The sequence below is a fragment of the Dermacentor variabilis genome, chromosome 4, assembly GCF_050947875.1.
Source record: "Dermacentor variabilis isolate Ectoservices chromosome 4, ASM5094787v1, whole genome shotgun sequence".
Lineage (NCBI taxonomy): Eukaryota > Metazoa > Arthropoda > Arachnida > Ixodida > Ixodidae > Dermacentor > Dermacentor variabilis.
Window position 1 is genome coordinate 164,188,957 of NC_134571.1, and position 12,816 is coordinate 164,201,772.

Sequence of the window (12,816 nt, forward strand, 5' to 3'; positions counted from 1 at the left end):
CTTTCCGACGTACCTTCAGACACTGCGAACACCAAATGCGGTAGCCGTGCCCACTGCCTCACCGCGCGGGGAGCCAGCGTCTGAGCGTAAACAAACTCGACCCCACTCCGCAATGCCAGCATGCCTAGGGGACAAGAACATACAACACACGTTGAAACACCTCCTCCGTAGTGCCTAGGCAGACTCACCTATTCGAGGAGCAAAAGCCCAAGATTTCTTTCTCGCGCCCTCTCTCATTCGCGCCTTCGCGCAGACGGCTAGCAATCCCTCAAATGAAGGTCTACTCAAGTGCAGTGCATGCCTTCATGGAGTAGCTTTCGCCTTCCCGCCGTGCCGTGCGCTGAGTTGTCAAGGAAATTGTACACCACCGGCGCGTCACTTTCAATCGCTTTTTATTCGACATGGAGCGGCAGCGAACATTGTTCTGCGCCGAACCTAGTGGAATTGTAAAAAAAAAATATGTGTCGTCACTCTTTCATTCTCACATGTTTGCTTGCTCGCGTGGCCGCCTGCCACTATGTTGTGGTCTCTAACTAGAGCGCTGAGCTAGTAGTTGCCACTACGTTTCATGCCGCATATTTACTTTCGGGACGCTGTTTGTGCCGCATCGCTGTGGGTACAGCGTACAAATTGGGACCATGAGCGAAACCATCAGCGATCGGAAGTGCAACCACGTTACCCTCTGCGGACGAAGGAGGCAACCAGGCGAGGTCACAGCGTAAAGTTGCTGCGAGATTCTGGCTGCATATGGATTCTGGCATCTTGGTCGTGCGATAGCGAGGCGTTAGTATTCACGTCATTCATGCGTGTCTGGTAAGGGAATAGTATTATTGCCTGGAATTCATTGCGATGAATAAATAAACGATATCACTTCTTTTCGGTCATGCAATCCTTTATGAAGCATTTCGATGAAGGGCTTAAAAAGTCACTAGGATCAGTCAGTCGCCCGACTTCGTCGGTTGAAAAGTAAATTAGCTTAAATTTTATGTTTGCCTGTCTAGTAGTAATCTTGAATTCTTTAAAAGGATATCCCACTGTGTTTACATAATCTCGTAGATGTGGCCTAATTATATCATCTTTCTAACTTTTAAGAATTTTTAAACGCATTTTCTGAAATAAACATGTATTTTCTTGAAGGTATACTGCAGGATGACAGTCTGGTGCACCAATCTCCAGCTGAAGACACCTCTTGCCAGAAATGTTCGTAATTTCAGCACACAACCTCGTTTTCTTAAGAACATGTACGTTTTTTGGAAATAGACGTGGAGATTGAACGCTGCATCTGTGATAACGTATTCTGTGGATCAGCCATTACAGCTTTCACGACGCCAGCCATTTATATAGGCTGAGACTGAGCAACTGTGTCTGAAGATGTACTTAGAAAGCACATCAGTAGCTCATTAAAGCTCTGAATCTCTTGAGCAGGCTATGTGGAAATTTGGAAGGAGTAACAAAACTTCCCGTGTGACTTCGCCACAATAGTTGTCTGTTTTGCGGCTTCGCGAAGCATTGTATGTTTATGCCCTTGTACAGCAGACGCTAGCCTAATAGCACGTGCCTGGTTTTTCAACAATGTGTCCATAGAGCTCGCTTTTGTACTTTAATGGGGGCAGTTGGGCATCGCAAAACTCCTTCAAAATTGTACAAGTTGCTTGCGAATTTTCATTCTCCTAATGCAGCTCGCCTTGGAAGTGTCTAATTGCATTGCGGTATAACAGTGCACAGAACATCTAACGATAATCACGAGCATTGTACGTGAATGTGTTTACTTTTTCTGGATGATGCATTTGTTAGCGGCTGTCACACCAGTAATAGAAAAAACTGACAATCACTTAAAAAAATTACCGACGAATACGTTACTTCCTAATGCGAAATTTGAGCGCAGCAAATAAGCTGTTTCACCTTTTCGATAGATTGAGGCAAAGAAATCGAGCAACACATGTATGCGCTATCACAGAATTTTTTTTTATATTTCCCGTACTCCTGGATCATCTCGACGGCGGCGACGGTAAGCTTCTGCTTCGGCAGCACGCACGTCTGGATTCTGACGGCGACGGCGCTGGGCCTCTGCTCTGGCAGCTCGTTTAGCAGCAGCAGCAGCAGCAGCAGACGGAGGACTTCCATCGGTCGTCTCGCTCATGGCTCAGAAAGAACTGGCAGATAATTTCGCAGTGGCGAACGGCAGCGGCAATTTCGGCTCGGGCGGTGCACATATACAGATCCGCCGCCACCGATCTGGCTCTCTGATTGCCACCGCACAGGGCGAACGGCAGCGGCAATTTCGGCTCGGGCGGTGCACATATACAGATCCGCCGCCACCGATCTGGCTCTCTGATTGCCACCGCACAGGGGTTGCATTGGAGGAGGAGCGAAGAAAGGAATTAAGTTCGAGCCGGCGCTTTGACAACCGGAGACTCGCAGGAAGAGGGGGGAGGGGGGCGGCGTGTACACCCAGCGGCAAACGATGGGGGCAGAAGCGCGCGCAGCAAGCGGACAACACGATAAAGGGAGGAGGGAAGAGATAGCAGCGACTGACTGATGCCGCTGACGCCGATAGTGAGTCAACCCCAGCTGCGGAGTTGGTTTCAGGGACAACGCCGCCGATGCCGACACAAACAATATGATACCCTCGCTTCCGCAGCGCTAAGAACCAGGTCTAGCCGTGGGAAGGTGGTCACGTATTCGTCGACGTGCCGGGGCCTACGTGAAATAACCGGCGCGTCGGCAACTGAAGAGCACCCTATCCGCCACACAAGAACAGGGGGGGGGGACCCTTTCCTCCTCTTTCTGCATGGCGGCGACGGTGTTCTATGCAGTCACGTTATCTTGACTCTCTAGCGGCGTCAGCGGCATCCAGCGGTATCAGTCGGTCGCTGCTAGCGCTGGGGGGATGAAAGGGGGGCGGAGCTGGTTACGAGGCCGACGACAACGCCGACGACGACGCGAAACCCAGGAACGGACGCCAAACAGCTGCGCTCTAAAATGCGAAAGCGTTACTACTTCACGAATGTACACTACGAATTATCCCGTGGGAATGACACGTGATGGCGTACATTGTCATTCACAATACTATCTTTATCTGCGTTATTCCACATTTGTGTAACTTGTACGAATATACTACCACCATACCCGCCTTTGCTGTGATTGGTAACAGCCGTAATCCACTTTAAATCACCATAATTCACCTTTAATTCAGCTTCATCCAATTTACTTCACCCTCAGTCACTTCAGCCTACTTCACTTTACTCCCCCGTGAGACACGGTACTCTAAATGGTTATAACGTTTTAATGCACTTCACTGTAATTCACCTTAATTCGACATTATTATTCATAATTCCTACTAATTAGCGGTACTATAGCAATTACTACCTTCTGCATTGTTACTGTCGTCATACAGAACGTCAATGACCTCAACGATTTTTTCTTGTACCAGTAGTTTCGGACAACGCCAGCTTTTTTGCCTCTTGGGACGTATAATTCCTTCGTAATAAAAATCCATTGCTCAATGCGTGGACGTGTATGCACATGCCGTGGTTGCTTAGTGGCTACGGTGTCGGGCTGCCAAGCATGAGGCGCCGGGATCGAATCCCGGCAATTGCGGTCGCATTTCGATAGGGGCGAAAACAACTGTGTACTTAAACTTGGCTGCACGCTTATGAACCCCAGGTGGTCTAAATATCCCGAGTCCCCACTACGGCGTGCCTCATAATCAGGAAGTGATTTTGGCACGTAAAACCCCAAAATAAAATAAATAATAATGGACGTATATACGTTCTTCTACACAGATTTACGCCTCAATCTGTTCAACACCCTTGAGTCGTCAATTTAACACCCATACTGCAGCCACTTGACACTTCATGTGTGGTATACACCCTCATGATAGGGTGTTCTTGAATAGAATAGGTGCTAAAGGGGTGTGACTGTGGGTGTAATTACAGAAAACACCGCTTTTACCACCAGGGTTTTAGAAAGTTTATTTTGTATGGGAGCAATGTTTTGCGTCCCAATGAAGTTAGCATTTCTTTCCAAGAATGGGATGGGTTAACATTTAATAATGACATGAAGAATAAGAATGATAAAAAATAGTGGGTCTTTACGTGCCAAAACCACTTTCTAAATATGAGGCACCATTACATAGAACAATAATACTCTGTGATAACAACAGCACGTTCTCTAACTACAGTTTTCTCATTCTAAATTTTAAGAAAACGTATGCAGAACTTGCGCCCGTGCTACAATCTTTATGACTCTCCACTTTAATGAAGCGCTTAGTTGAGTGCTTCAAAATGCCGATGATACTCACACGTGTACTTTGCTTGTATTTTTCCGGGGACCACATTTCGCCTGCTTGAAGTGTTAAGCATTATCGCTCCGCGCAAGGCGCCGCTGCATGTACAATAAATTAGTCAATTATAGCAGGCAATTGAATTTGTCGCCTGTGTTGTCGCCGAACTTCGCAAACAGACTGTAAGCTTGACGCGAATAGTGTACTATCCGCTGCGGTGGCTTATAGACTGTGGTGCTGCGCTGCTAAGCACGAGGTTGCGGGATCAAATACCGGCCCCGGCGGCCGCATTTCCAAAGGGGCGACATGCAAGATCGCCCGTGTCGCCTGCATTGGGAAAACGTTAAAGATTGCCTAGAGGTGAAACACTAATCCGGAATCCCTCACTACGGCGTACGTCATGCAAGGAATTCTTTTCGAATAGTGTAGGACACCCATGCGATGGACCCACCGAAGAGAATTTCAAGGGTCCAAATGTGTGTTCGCCGTTCTCATTGTTCCGCGCATATTACTTGTTTTGCTGTGCACAGGTTCGATAGGAGACGGCAGAGAAGGCAGCGCTGTGACTTCTGCAAACGTTTCCATGTCGGTGGCAGCGTGAGACTATTAAGTAAGACAAGCAACTAAGAGTGCATGAGGTGTTCTTGTTAATAGCTTTGAAGGGGATTAGGTTAATTCCCCCGCGTGAATCGTTGGCAGCTGGAATACCGTGGAGTATGCTGCTGACGTGTGCGGTATCACCTGGAGATGGATCCTGGAATGCTGCAGCTGTAGCAGACGGATGCTTCGCGTATTCTCCTCCCTTGGAACAACTGAACAGAGTGGCTGGTTGTAATTTTGAAGAAATGGATGCGCCAAAAATAAACCTTTCTGCAGCGTTTTCTCTCGCCGTCTGTGATGGCTGAATTGGGGTTGCATTTTGGTACGTACAAAGGAGTTGGGCAGTAACAGACCTCATGACCCCCACGGAGAAGCACCTCGGGAAGCGGGTGACTTCTGTGTGCCCAAGCCGACCGTACATAGTGCGTTTTACAAAGCACCTTCTCTAGATCTTGTGTTCTTGTTGACTCTTGATGACCTCCCTTAACCTCGTTTGACCACTTGAAGATCGCTTTGTCAGAAAGCAAGAGTAAGGTAAGCAGGCGTAAGCCAGTGACACTGCCGTACCGAGATGAGTGGATAAGAGGGTCTAGCCGTTGCCAGTTGTTTGTCACCTAAGCTAGCTTGATGGCGCAACTGTATATCGAGCATATATTGACTACATCTCTCAAGCCTAGCTTCATTTAAATATTGTTGTAAATATATTCTCAATACTGTTATACGATACAAATTTATTACTTTGGCGAGGAGAATGAAGCTATCTCATCTGATTATGTCAAGCTAAGATGTAGCTTCAAAGCTGCGTCAAGCCAGAAAATCTCCCAAGAAAGCTAGAACGTACAGTATGTTTCCGATTAACAAGATTGAAGGAGAAGTTGGTGGTCTATGGCAACAGCGGTTACTCCTCTTCTGTGGCATAATTATAGGTGATGCAAAAAACATGGCGGCTATTACGCCCTGCAATTACTGCCGGCGTATGAAGCACGCCAGAGCAGCACCTTTCAGATTTTGCTGTGGCGTTTGTTTTAATACGAACACTCTAGGTGAATTTTTGATGTACGCGTGGCCGTTTGTCTCGCATCAAATTCATATGCTCGAATTTCACGCCTCGCACACCGTATCCTATCTGTGCACGAGAATGCGTGTGAAGTTCAGCCGACAAAGATGCAGACTTCCGCCTTAGCACCGCCTTCCACCATGCCCAATGTTGGAAGTCTTATGATTCAGAGCGCTCTAAGTGATGGGGTTGCGATTGATTGCACGTCTCATGTTCTAATCCGATAGCGGCTATGCGTTGCATCGCTGAGCCCATACCCGGTCCACGCGCTATATCTTGGATGTCGTCTGCAGCAGGCGCAATCAGCCGAAATAGCTGTTCACGAAGTGCGTGGTTATCCTTCTGGCGTTGTGTTGCAAGTCGCGTAATCTCAAGTTCGTATGACGGTTGAATACCAAAAAATAATCTGAGATGAAGTCGAGTACGTTACCACTTTGCTGAAGAAAAGAGCTGAATTCTGACATGCTCTGCTTCTCGTGACCCTAGCGAGTACGGCTAGCCTTTCATCACATCTACTACAGATATGAGGCTCACCACAAGTAAGGAAGTCACAGTGATTTCCGTATATGTGCCATATTCGGAGACTACTGAAGAGGTTATTAGTTCGTCGCGAACTTATCACTGATGACAATTCCACAAGTGGCTTTTATTACAGGTTCTGGCGTTCCACAAGCGTTTCACAAACTGCCATGTTTCAGAATGAGTTTGCCGGCAACCAATTTTTTGTGGTCTCTGTTGTGTGTGACCGTTTGTGGCTTTCGAGTGACCTCACAATCATTTCTCCAATGCGGGACGTCGACCAACGCACGCTCGGGCGGGCGTTGGTCGACGGGCGGGCTCGCCTTGGGTACCGTGAAGTAGTGCGTGCCCTCGGAGTTCGGTGACGTGGGCGTCTGCTCTACGTGCCTGGAATTGTTAGCGAAAGGTGTCATGCCGCATTTCGCAACAATACATGCGTAAGTATACCCCCAATGCGAAATCATCTTCCGAGGCTCATAATCGTGGAAGAGCGACTAGTCACGCCTGGCCGTCCACTTATGTGGACAAGACGTTTGACGCACAGTAATCTCTTAAGCTGGAAGACCTTCGATGGTCATCCAGCTTAAGAGATTGGAAGGGCACTTAATTTTTTTTTAACTTACGTACTTTCTCTTTATTGGAGAAAATGAGGACACTAATCGAAATTCTGCTTTCTATAATGGATGCACGTTTATAATTTTGTCTATAAAGGAAACATATTTGGCTCAAACCGCCGAGCTAAAGGATCCTTTTAAGAGAAGTTTTGGTGAGCAGGATACGTGGCAGCACTTCACATGGGGTGAAAAAAAACAGAGCATTTGACCAATGGGGCTGTAAACCGCCGGTCTTGCTCGCGCATTCGTGCATGGCCTTCAATTTGTTGGGCCGATAGAAGACTTTCCTCCAGTGCAGGTGGGATAGCTGCAACCTTCAAGCATGTCCAGTCTTCCTAACGAAACGAAGCATATTCCGATCTCTGAAGCTAGTTTGGTTGGAGAGATTGTTTTGCTCACTTCTCTTGTTTGACCTGAACGATAACTTTGTGTCTTTAAAACACAAAGCATGCTCTTACTCGAGATAACGAGACGCCATGTTTCAGTGCCAAGTTAAATAATCTGTTCAAAAGTTCATACTTTTCGCGTACGTACAGCGCTTGTGGTGTCGATTTCTCGTCTCGTGTCCCTTCTACGTATTGCGCTGTTAACACCAGGATACTTGTGGAAGCTATACCTGTGTTGTCAAGGCGTGCCAATCCATTCGCAACCATATTTGGTCACACGTATTGTTTTTTTTTACAGCACAACCTATATGGACAGCAAAGTTCCTCCAGCCTGCTTTTCTATTTACTACGCTATACCGTGAGGACTGGCTTTTTGCAAACGCCCAACGTACCAACTTTGAAGCCACTATTTTCGTCTCAAAGTTCCGCTGACATCTGCGCTTGGAACGCTTCTGTTCTCCAAAATTGATCAGAAAGCGCTGAAGAGGTAGAATGTCATGCAGCCTTCCTCCCAGATAAAGAGACGTACGTGTAGAGCCATGCTCATCATCGGGTATATCTTAGTTAATATTCAGTGCGTTTGTCGTACATGTCAATCCTTTACACCGGAGTATCTTGGACATGGCTACACTATCATTATGCCCTATCTGTGAACTAAATTTCGCAATCTATTGACGCCTCCGCAACTTGTGTGATCACTAAGCAGTAAAAAAACATATTAATCGTTAGGAAGCACTCATTAGGACGTCACTGTATAATATGGTAGCTGCAACATGATAACTGTGATAATTGCATAACTCTCTCTTAGAGCTTACGTGGCGACCTGAGGTGTTGTTTTTATGTGGTCCTGGTGCCACGAGGCTGAACTTATTTTGCTTATCGAGCAAACCACGGACTTCTGTCTTTTGACTCCCTTCTACTGTAGAAAAACTTAAATAGCGTATTATATTAGGACCATATGTGGCACGGCAGTCTGCAAACGCAGTGCTTCATAACACTCAGCTGAAGGGCAGGTGCAATAACTTATTTCGCTCTTCATTGTGGAGTAGTTAGCTGTACCTAAAACAGCGGCCAATATTAGCTGAAATAAAAGTGCGTAAAAATGTTAATCTCTCACGTAATTTTAACTTAGCGCGTAACCATGCAGTGGCAGCTTTGTACATAAATCTCGCGTTTTCACTCTTACGGCTGTGCAAGTATTCTGATTTCAATGAACCTGGCAATTTTTCTAGTGTGCTGTCACTCACACTGGCCTAGCGTGCTTAATTGAACTCATTAACCGTTGGTATTGCGCAGCGAAAGAAAGCGGAGGCTGATGGCTAATGATCGTAATGCAAAGTGCGCATTACCTTACTGCTTTAGCTTCGTTCTACAGAGATGCTGGCATTTCTTTATGCCCAGTTGAAGAGTCACAGCAAATGCGATAACAGTTAAATTGCAGAGAAATTTTAGCAGAGCAGACTGAACGCCAGTGAATTATGCACAAAAAACTCCACGAAAGGGCCGAAACTCATTTCTTGGCTGACTGCCAGTTCCCCGGTTGAATTATGGAAGCCAATGGCAACAACGCAAATGTGGAAATGTAGGGCCTCTATTGAAGTCAGAGAAACGCAGAGCAAGATTACTTTTGATGCGAATGAAAATAAATCGACGGATAAAGTGCAGAACCCAAGTATGTGTACCTGAAAAGCACGGATACAGAATGGAGGAAAAGGAGGAGATAGATGGCAACTCAGTACAGTCTAAATGGTATATAGACAACCAGAAGTAATCAAAAAGGATTTTGCAGGAACAGAGACCGAGAAGGGCAGACAAAAAAATTGAGATTTACAAGAATGGAAACAAAGAAATTGGATAGAATTTGTACCATAAAAGAAACGGCTGCGCCTTGCAATTCCGGGATCGAGCTATTGGCTAAGGAGAAAACATACGGAATCCAATATTCTTAACAAGGTGAGGCATGTGTCTGATGGAGCCAAATGTCGCGGACAACTCAGCACATTCTAACTGAATGCGAAAATATTCATCCAGTGACAGCCGCAGGTAACGTTGACCTTTCGAAGAGCTTGGATTTCAAATGGTAGGAAGCGTCAACTGATCTACAGTGGAGATAAGCAAGAGACGTTTTATGTATTGATGGGGAAAAAACCGGCAAGAGATGGATGCGATAGAATTCGTTACAACGTAGATATAAATGTGCTAAGGAAGCGGGAAAATTTTAAGGATAAATATATAATAATGCTATAATGAATACCATGTATAGCTCGAGCAGACAAGGTGACCATCTGTCAAAGCTTCGCTTCAATGGGGATGCCGAGGAACCATCGTCATTATCATTTTTCTTGTTAGGCCTTGCAGTGTTCGAACTTAAACTCCTACACGTTATCCATACTGCGCTGCCATAGAAGCGGCTAGGGACGACATGAACGCCGTTCTACGCACTAATTTGCTGTGAACAAAGTGAATTCCACAACAGCAACACCAAGTTCCGCTCGAAGCGGGTGGTCGCGATAGCCGCCAAGTTGTCAGGCTATAATGTAAACCACGCAAAGGCGGTAACGCTTCCGGCTACCTGCTGCGGTCAAGCGTCCGAGCAAAGTATGGGTAGAAGGCCTGACTAGGTGTTTAGCCTGGAAATGTTTAGGAACTTTGGTTTCCTGAAAATCCTCGGCAAATCGGAGGGTGTGCGACCTGTTCTGCCGCATTTTCCCGAGGTGTACATCGGGGAAGCCAGCCATTCTATTCGACCTCAAGTTTCGTGGAATACCTTGGCGACTCACCGTTCGGTGCAGTAGGTCGGAAGGTGTTGTGCGCCGACGCGGGTGCCATGTGGGTGCTACAAGACACCGTGGCCCAGTACTCTAATCGCGTTCGATGAGAGAGGGGCAATATGGGAGCGCCACCGTCATCGATCTCAAAGAGCGATTGGTGCTAGCATTGGTGCAAGCCGCGGCTGGGTGCTATTGGGCTTGCCTGTCATGGCGTCCCGAATGCGTGGCGCGCCGGTGTCTGCGAACGCTGAGCAACTCGTCATGCAGCAACTGGGGTCCTCTTTCGCGCTAATTCCTGGATACGCTACGAAACCTAGTGGCGCTGCTGAGAAGCTCACGCATGGCCTCTGAGACGACAAGTGCGGCGCTCCGCAGGCTGCAAATGCTGAAAATTCTTTCCTCTCATTGCCCCATATCGTGCCACTTAGTGGCCAAAGTTGGCGAGGGGTTGATTGTAGAACACCACATACACAGTGATCGCGCAGGTCGCTGAAGCGTTGGCGTGAAAGGCGTTCATTGTAAACTCAGTGAATTTGCTATGCAGCCAGGTCAAGCGTCGGGTTTGTGTCTTTGAGGAACCCTTGTGACGTGGGTTTGATTTGAATAGGATTGGAGATATTTAAGGGATACTTTTGGTCATTGTAGTGCTGCCCCTTCCCAGTTGCCCATACCAAGTTAGTCATGTTGGCATCAAGAATGTTCACTGATGAGCGGAACGCACCTATTGGCATTTACCAATTACCTAGGATGGTATCAAAGAGGTTAAAAAGGAAACCAGCTCGGATCGAGTGGCACATATCGAGTACTCCAAGTCGGCGTCAAGGATTTTTCTCGAACAGCGGTAACTACCGAGTCACGCGTCTACAGTGACCCATGCCAGCGTAAAAGTAGTTTGTTCAAGACTGGCACGTATATACTCAACGTCACATACTCAAGTCACCCAAGCTGAGCAAACGGTCCGTTTTGAAGCCTGTTTCATCAGGTAGTAGCACGACACGCTATTTATTCTAACACGCACTACCTAGTGGCCCAAGCAGGCGGGAGACGGTTAGATAGAAACATTAGAGAGATAGCCCCTGAAAAATGCGTGAGATACTGTAAGACTGATGACGCATTTAAAAGTTACTTCAAATTTATTCGACGCTGCGTGCAATCGGGCACACGTCAGAAGGCTTCTTCAAGGATAGCAAACTGAAGCGTGAGCAGGCTGCGCCGCAAATCTGCCAGTTTTCATGAACGTTTTTTAAAGCCAACGCTTAAACGAGCTGCGCCATGAATTCACTGGAAATGTGCCGTTTTTCAATTAACATCTCCGCAACATGGGCCACTGAGGACGTGTACTACAAGGTGTGTAGCAAGCTACAGAACAATCATCAGCGTTCGCAGGCACAAGTGTGCCGCGCTTCTTGTTTTGGGGGCTACACTGTAAAAAAAATTTGCCTTACTTTATAGAAAATTTCGGGTAGTTTGTGACCGAACACTCTTCCGTAAATTAAGAACGGTCATTTCCGTAGAACGGACAAACTGTAAAAGAGAGACCGTAATACGAGTGCTTCTGTATCTAGAAAACGGAAGACTCTGTATTCTGAATCTGTACTATAACCGTTAAAGTACGGTGCTTCTCGTATTCAGAAAATGGAACACACTCTATGCTGAATTTGTACTATAACCGTTAAATTACAGGTGCTTGCTCTATTCAGCAAACGAAAGACTCCGTATGCTAAATCTGTACTACATCCGTTAAAGTACAGGTGCTTCCCGTATTTAATCTTGCAAAGCATATCCATTGTTCGAAGAATATGCCATCGGGGACAAAATTGCTCAGGACGTGCGAGAGTCGACCGAATTTTATGGTGCACTATTTCCTGGGATCAGCCGTGCTACCATCTGCGTTCGGAATGTGCATACGTGGCCCACTGGTTTCAGCGGTCTTGAACAGAAATGCAATTTGGTCAATGCTCGTACTTCCAGGGTACTTTTGTCCACGATAGTACATCTCCTTTAATGCAAATGTCATGAAGGCAGCTCATAGCCAAAGCAGCAGGTCACCATTGAGAAAATTGTCTTGCTAACACACTGACATGGCTGCAGAGATCAAACACTTTGCACTTTGTGGTATGAATGCACTGCATAGCATATATACAAAAAGGTGCAACATTTCAGTCTTCAACTTCTCAGATCACAGAAGCAATTTTATTTTCTTCAATCACTCATCTTCCACTTCTTCCTGGTGAAAGTTGGTCTTGACCCCAAACGCTTGCAAGGATAAACTTGCTGCTGTTAGAAGAAACAAATAGTATTCGTGAATATCCATCCTAAAGAAAGCAGCAAAAAAAGTATAATCACGGAACACGACAAAGCAGTAACTTCTGTGTTTGAAAAACATGCAAGTAGACCAACATTTCTGGAACAAGGGATGTTGCTGTAGCCAACATTTCGACATAGGTGCTTGTCATTAGGGTAGCAAATGCTTTCCTTGGCTGTGTTGTTTTGGATTGTGCATAGCTCACTGGCCCCTAGACTCATTGGGGAAGAAGAAACTGGTGCATATAATAGGTCAAGAGAAACCAAAGTGTTAAAATAA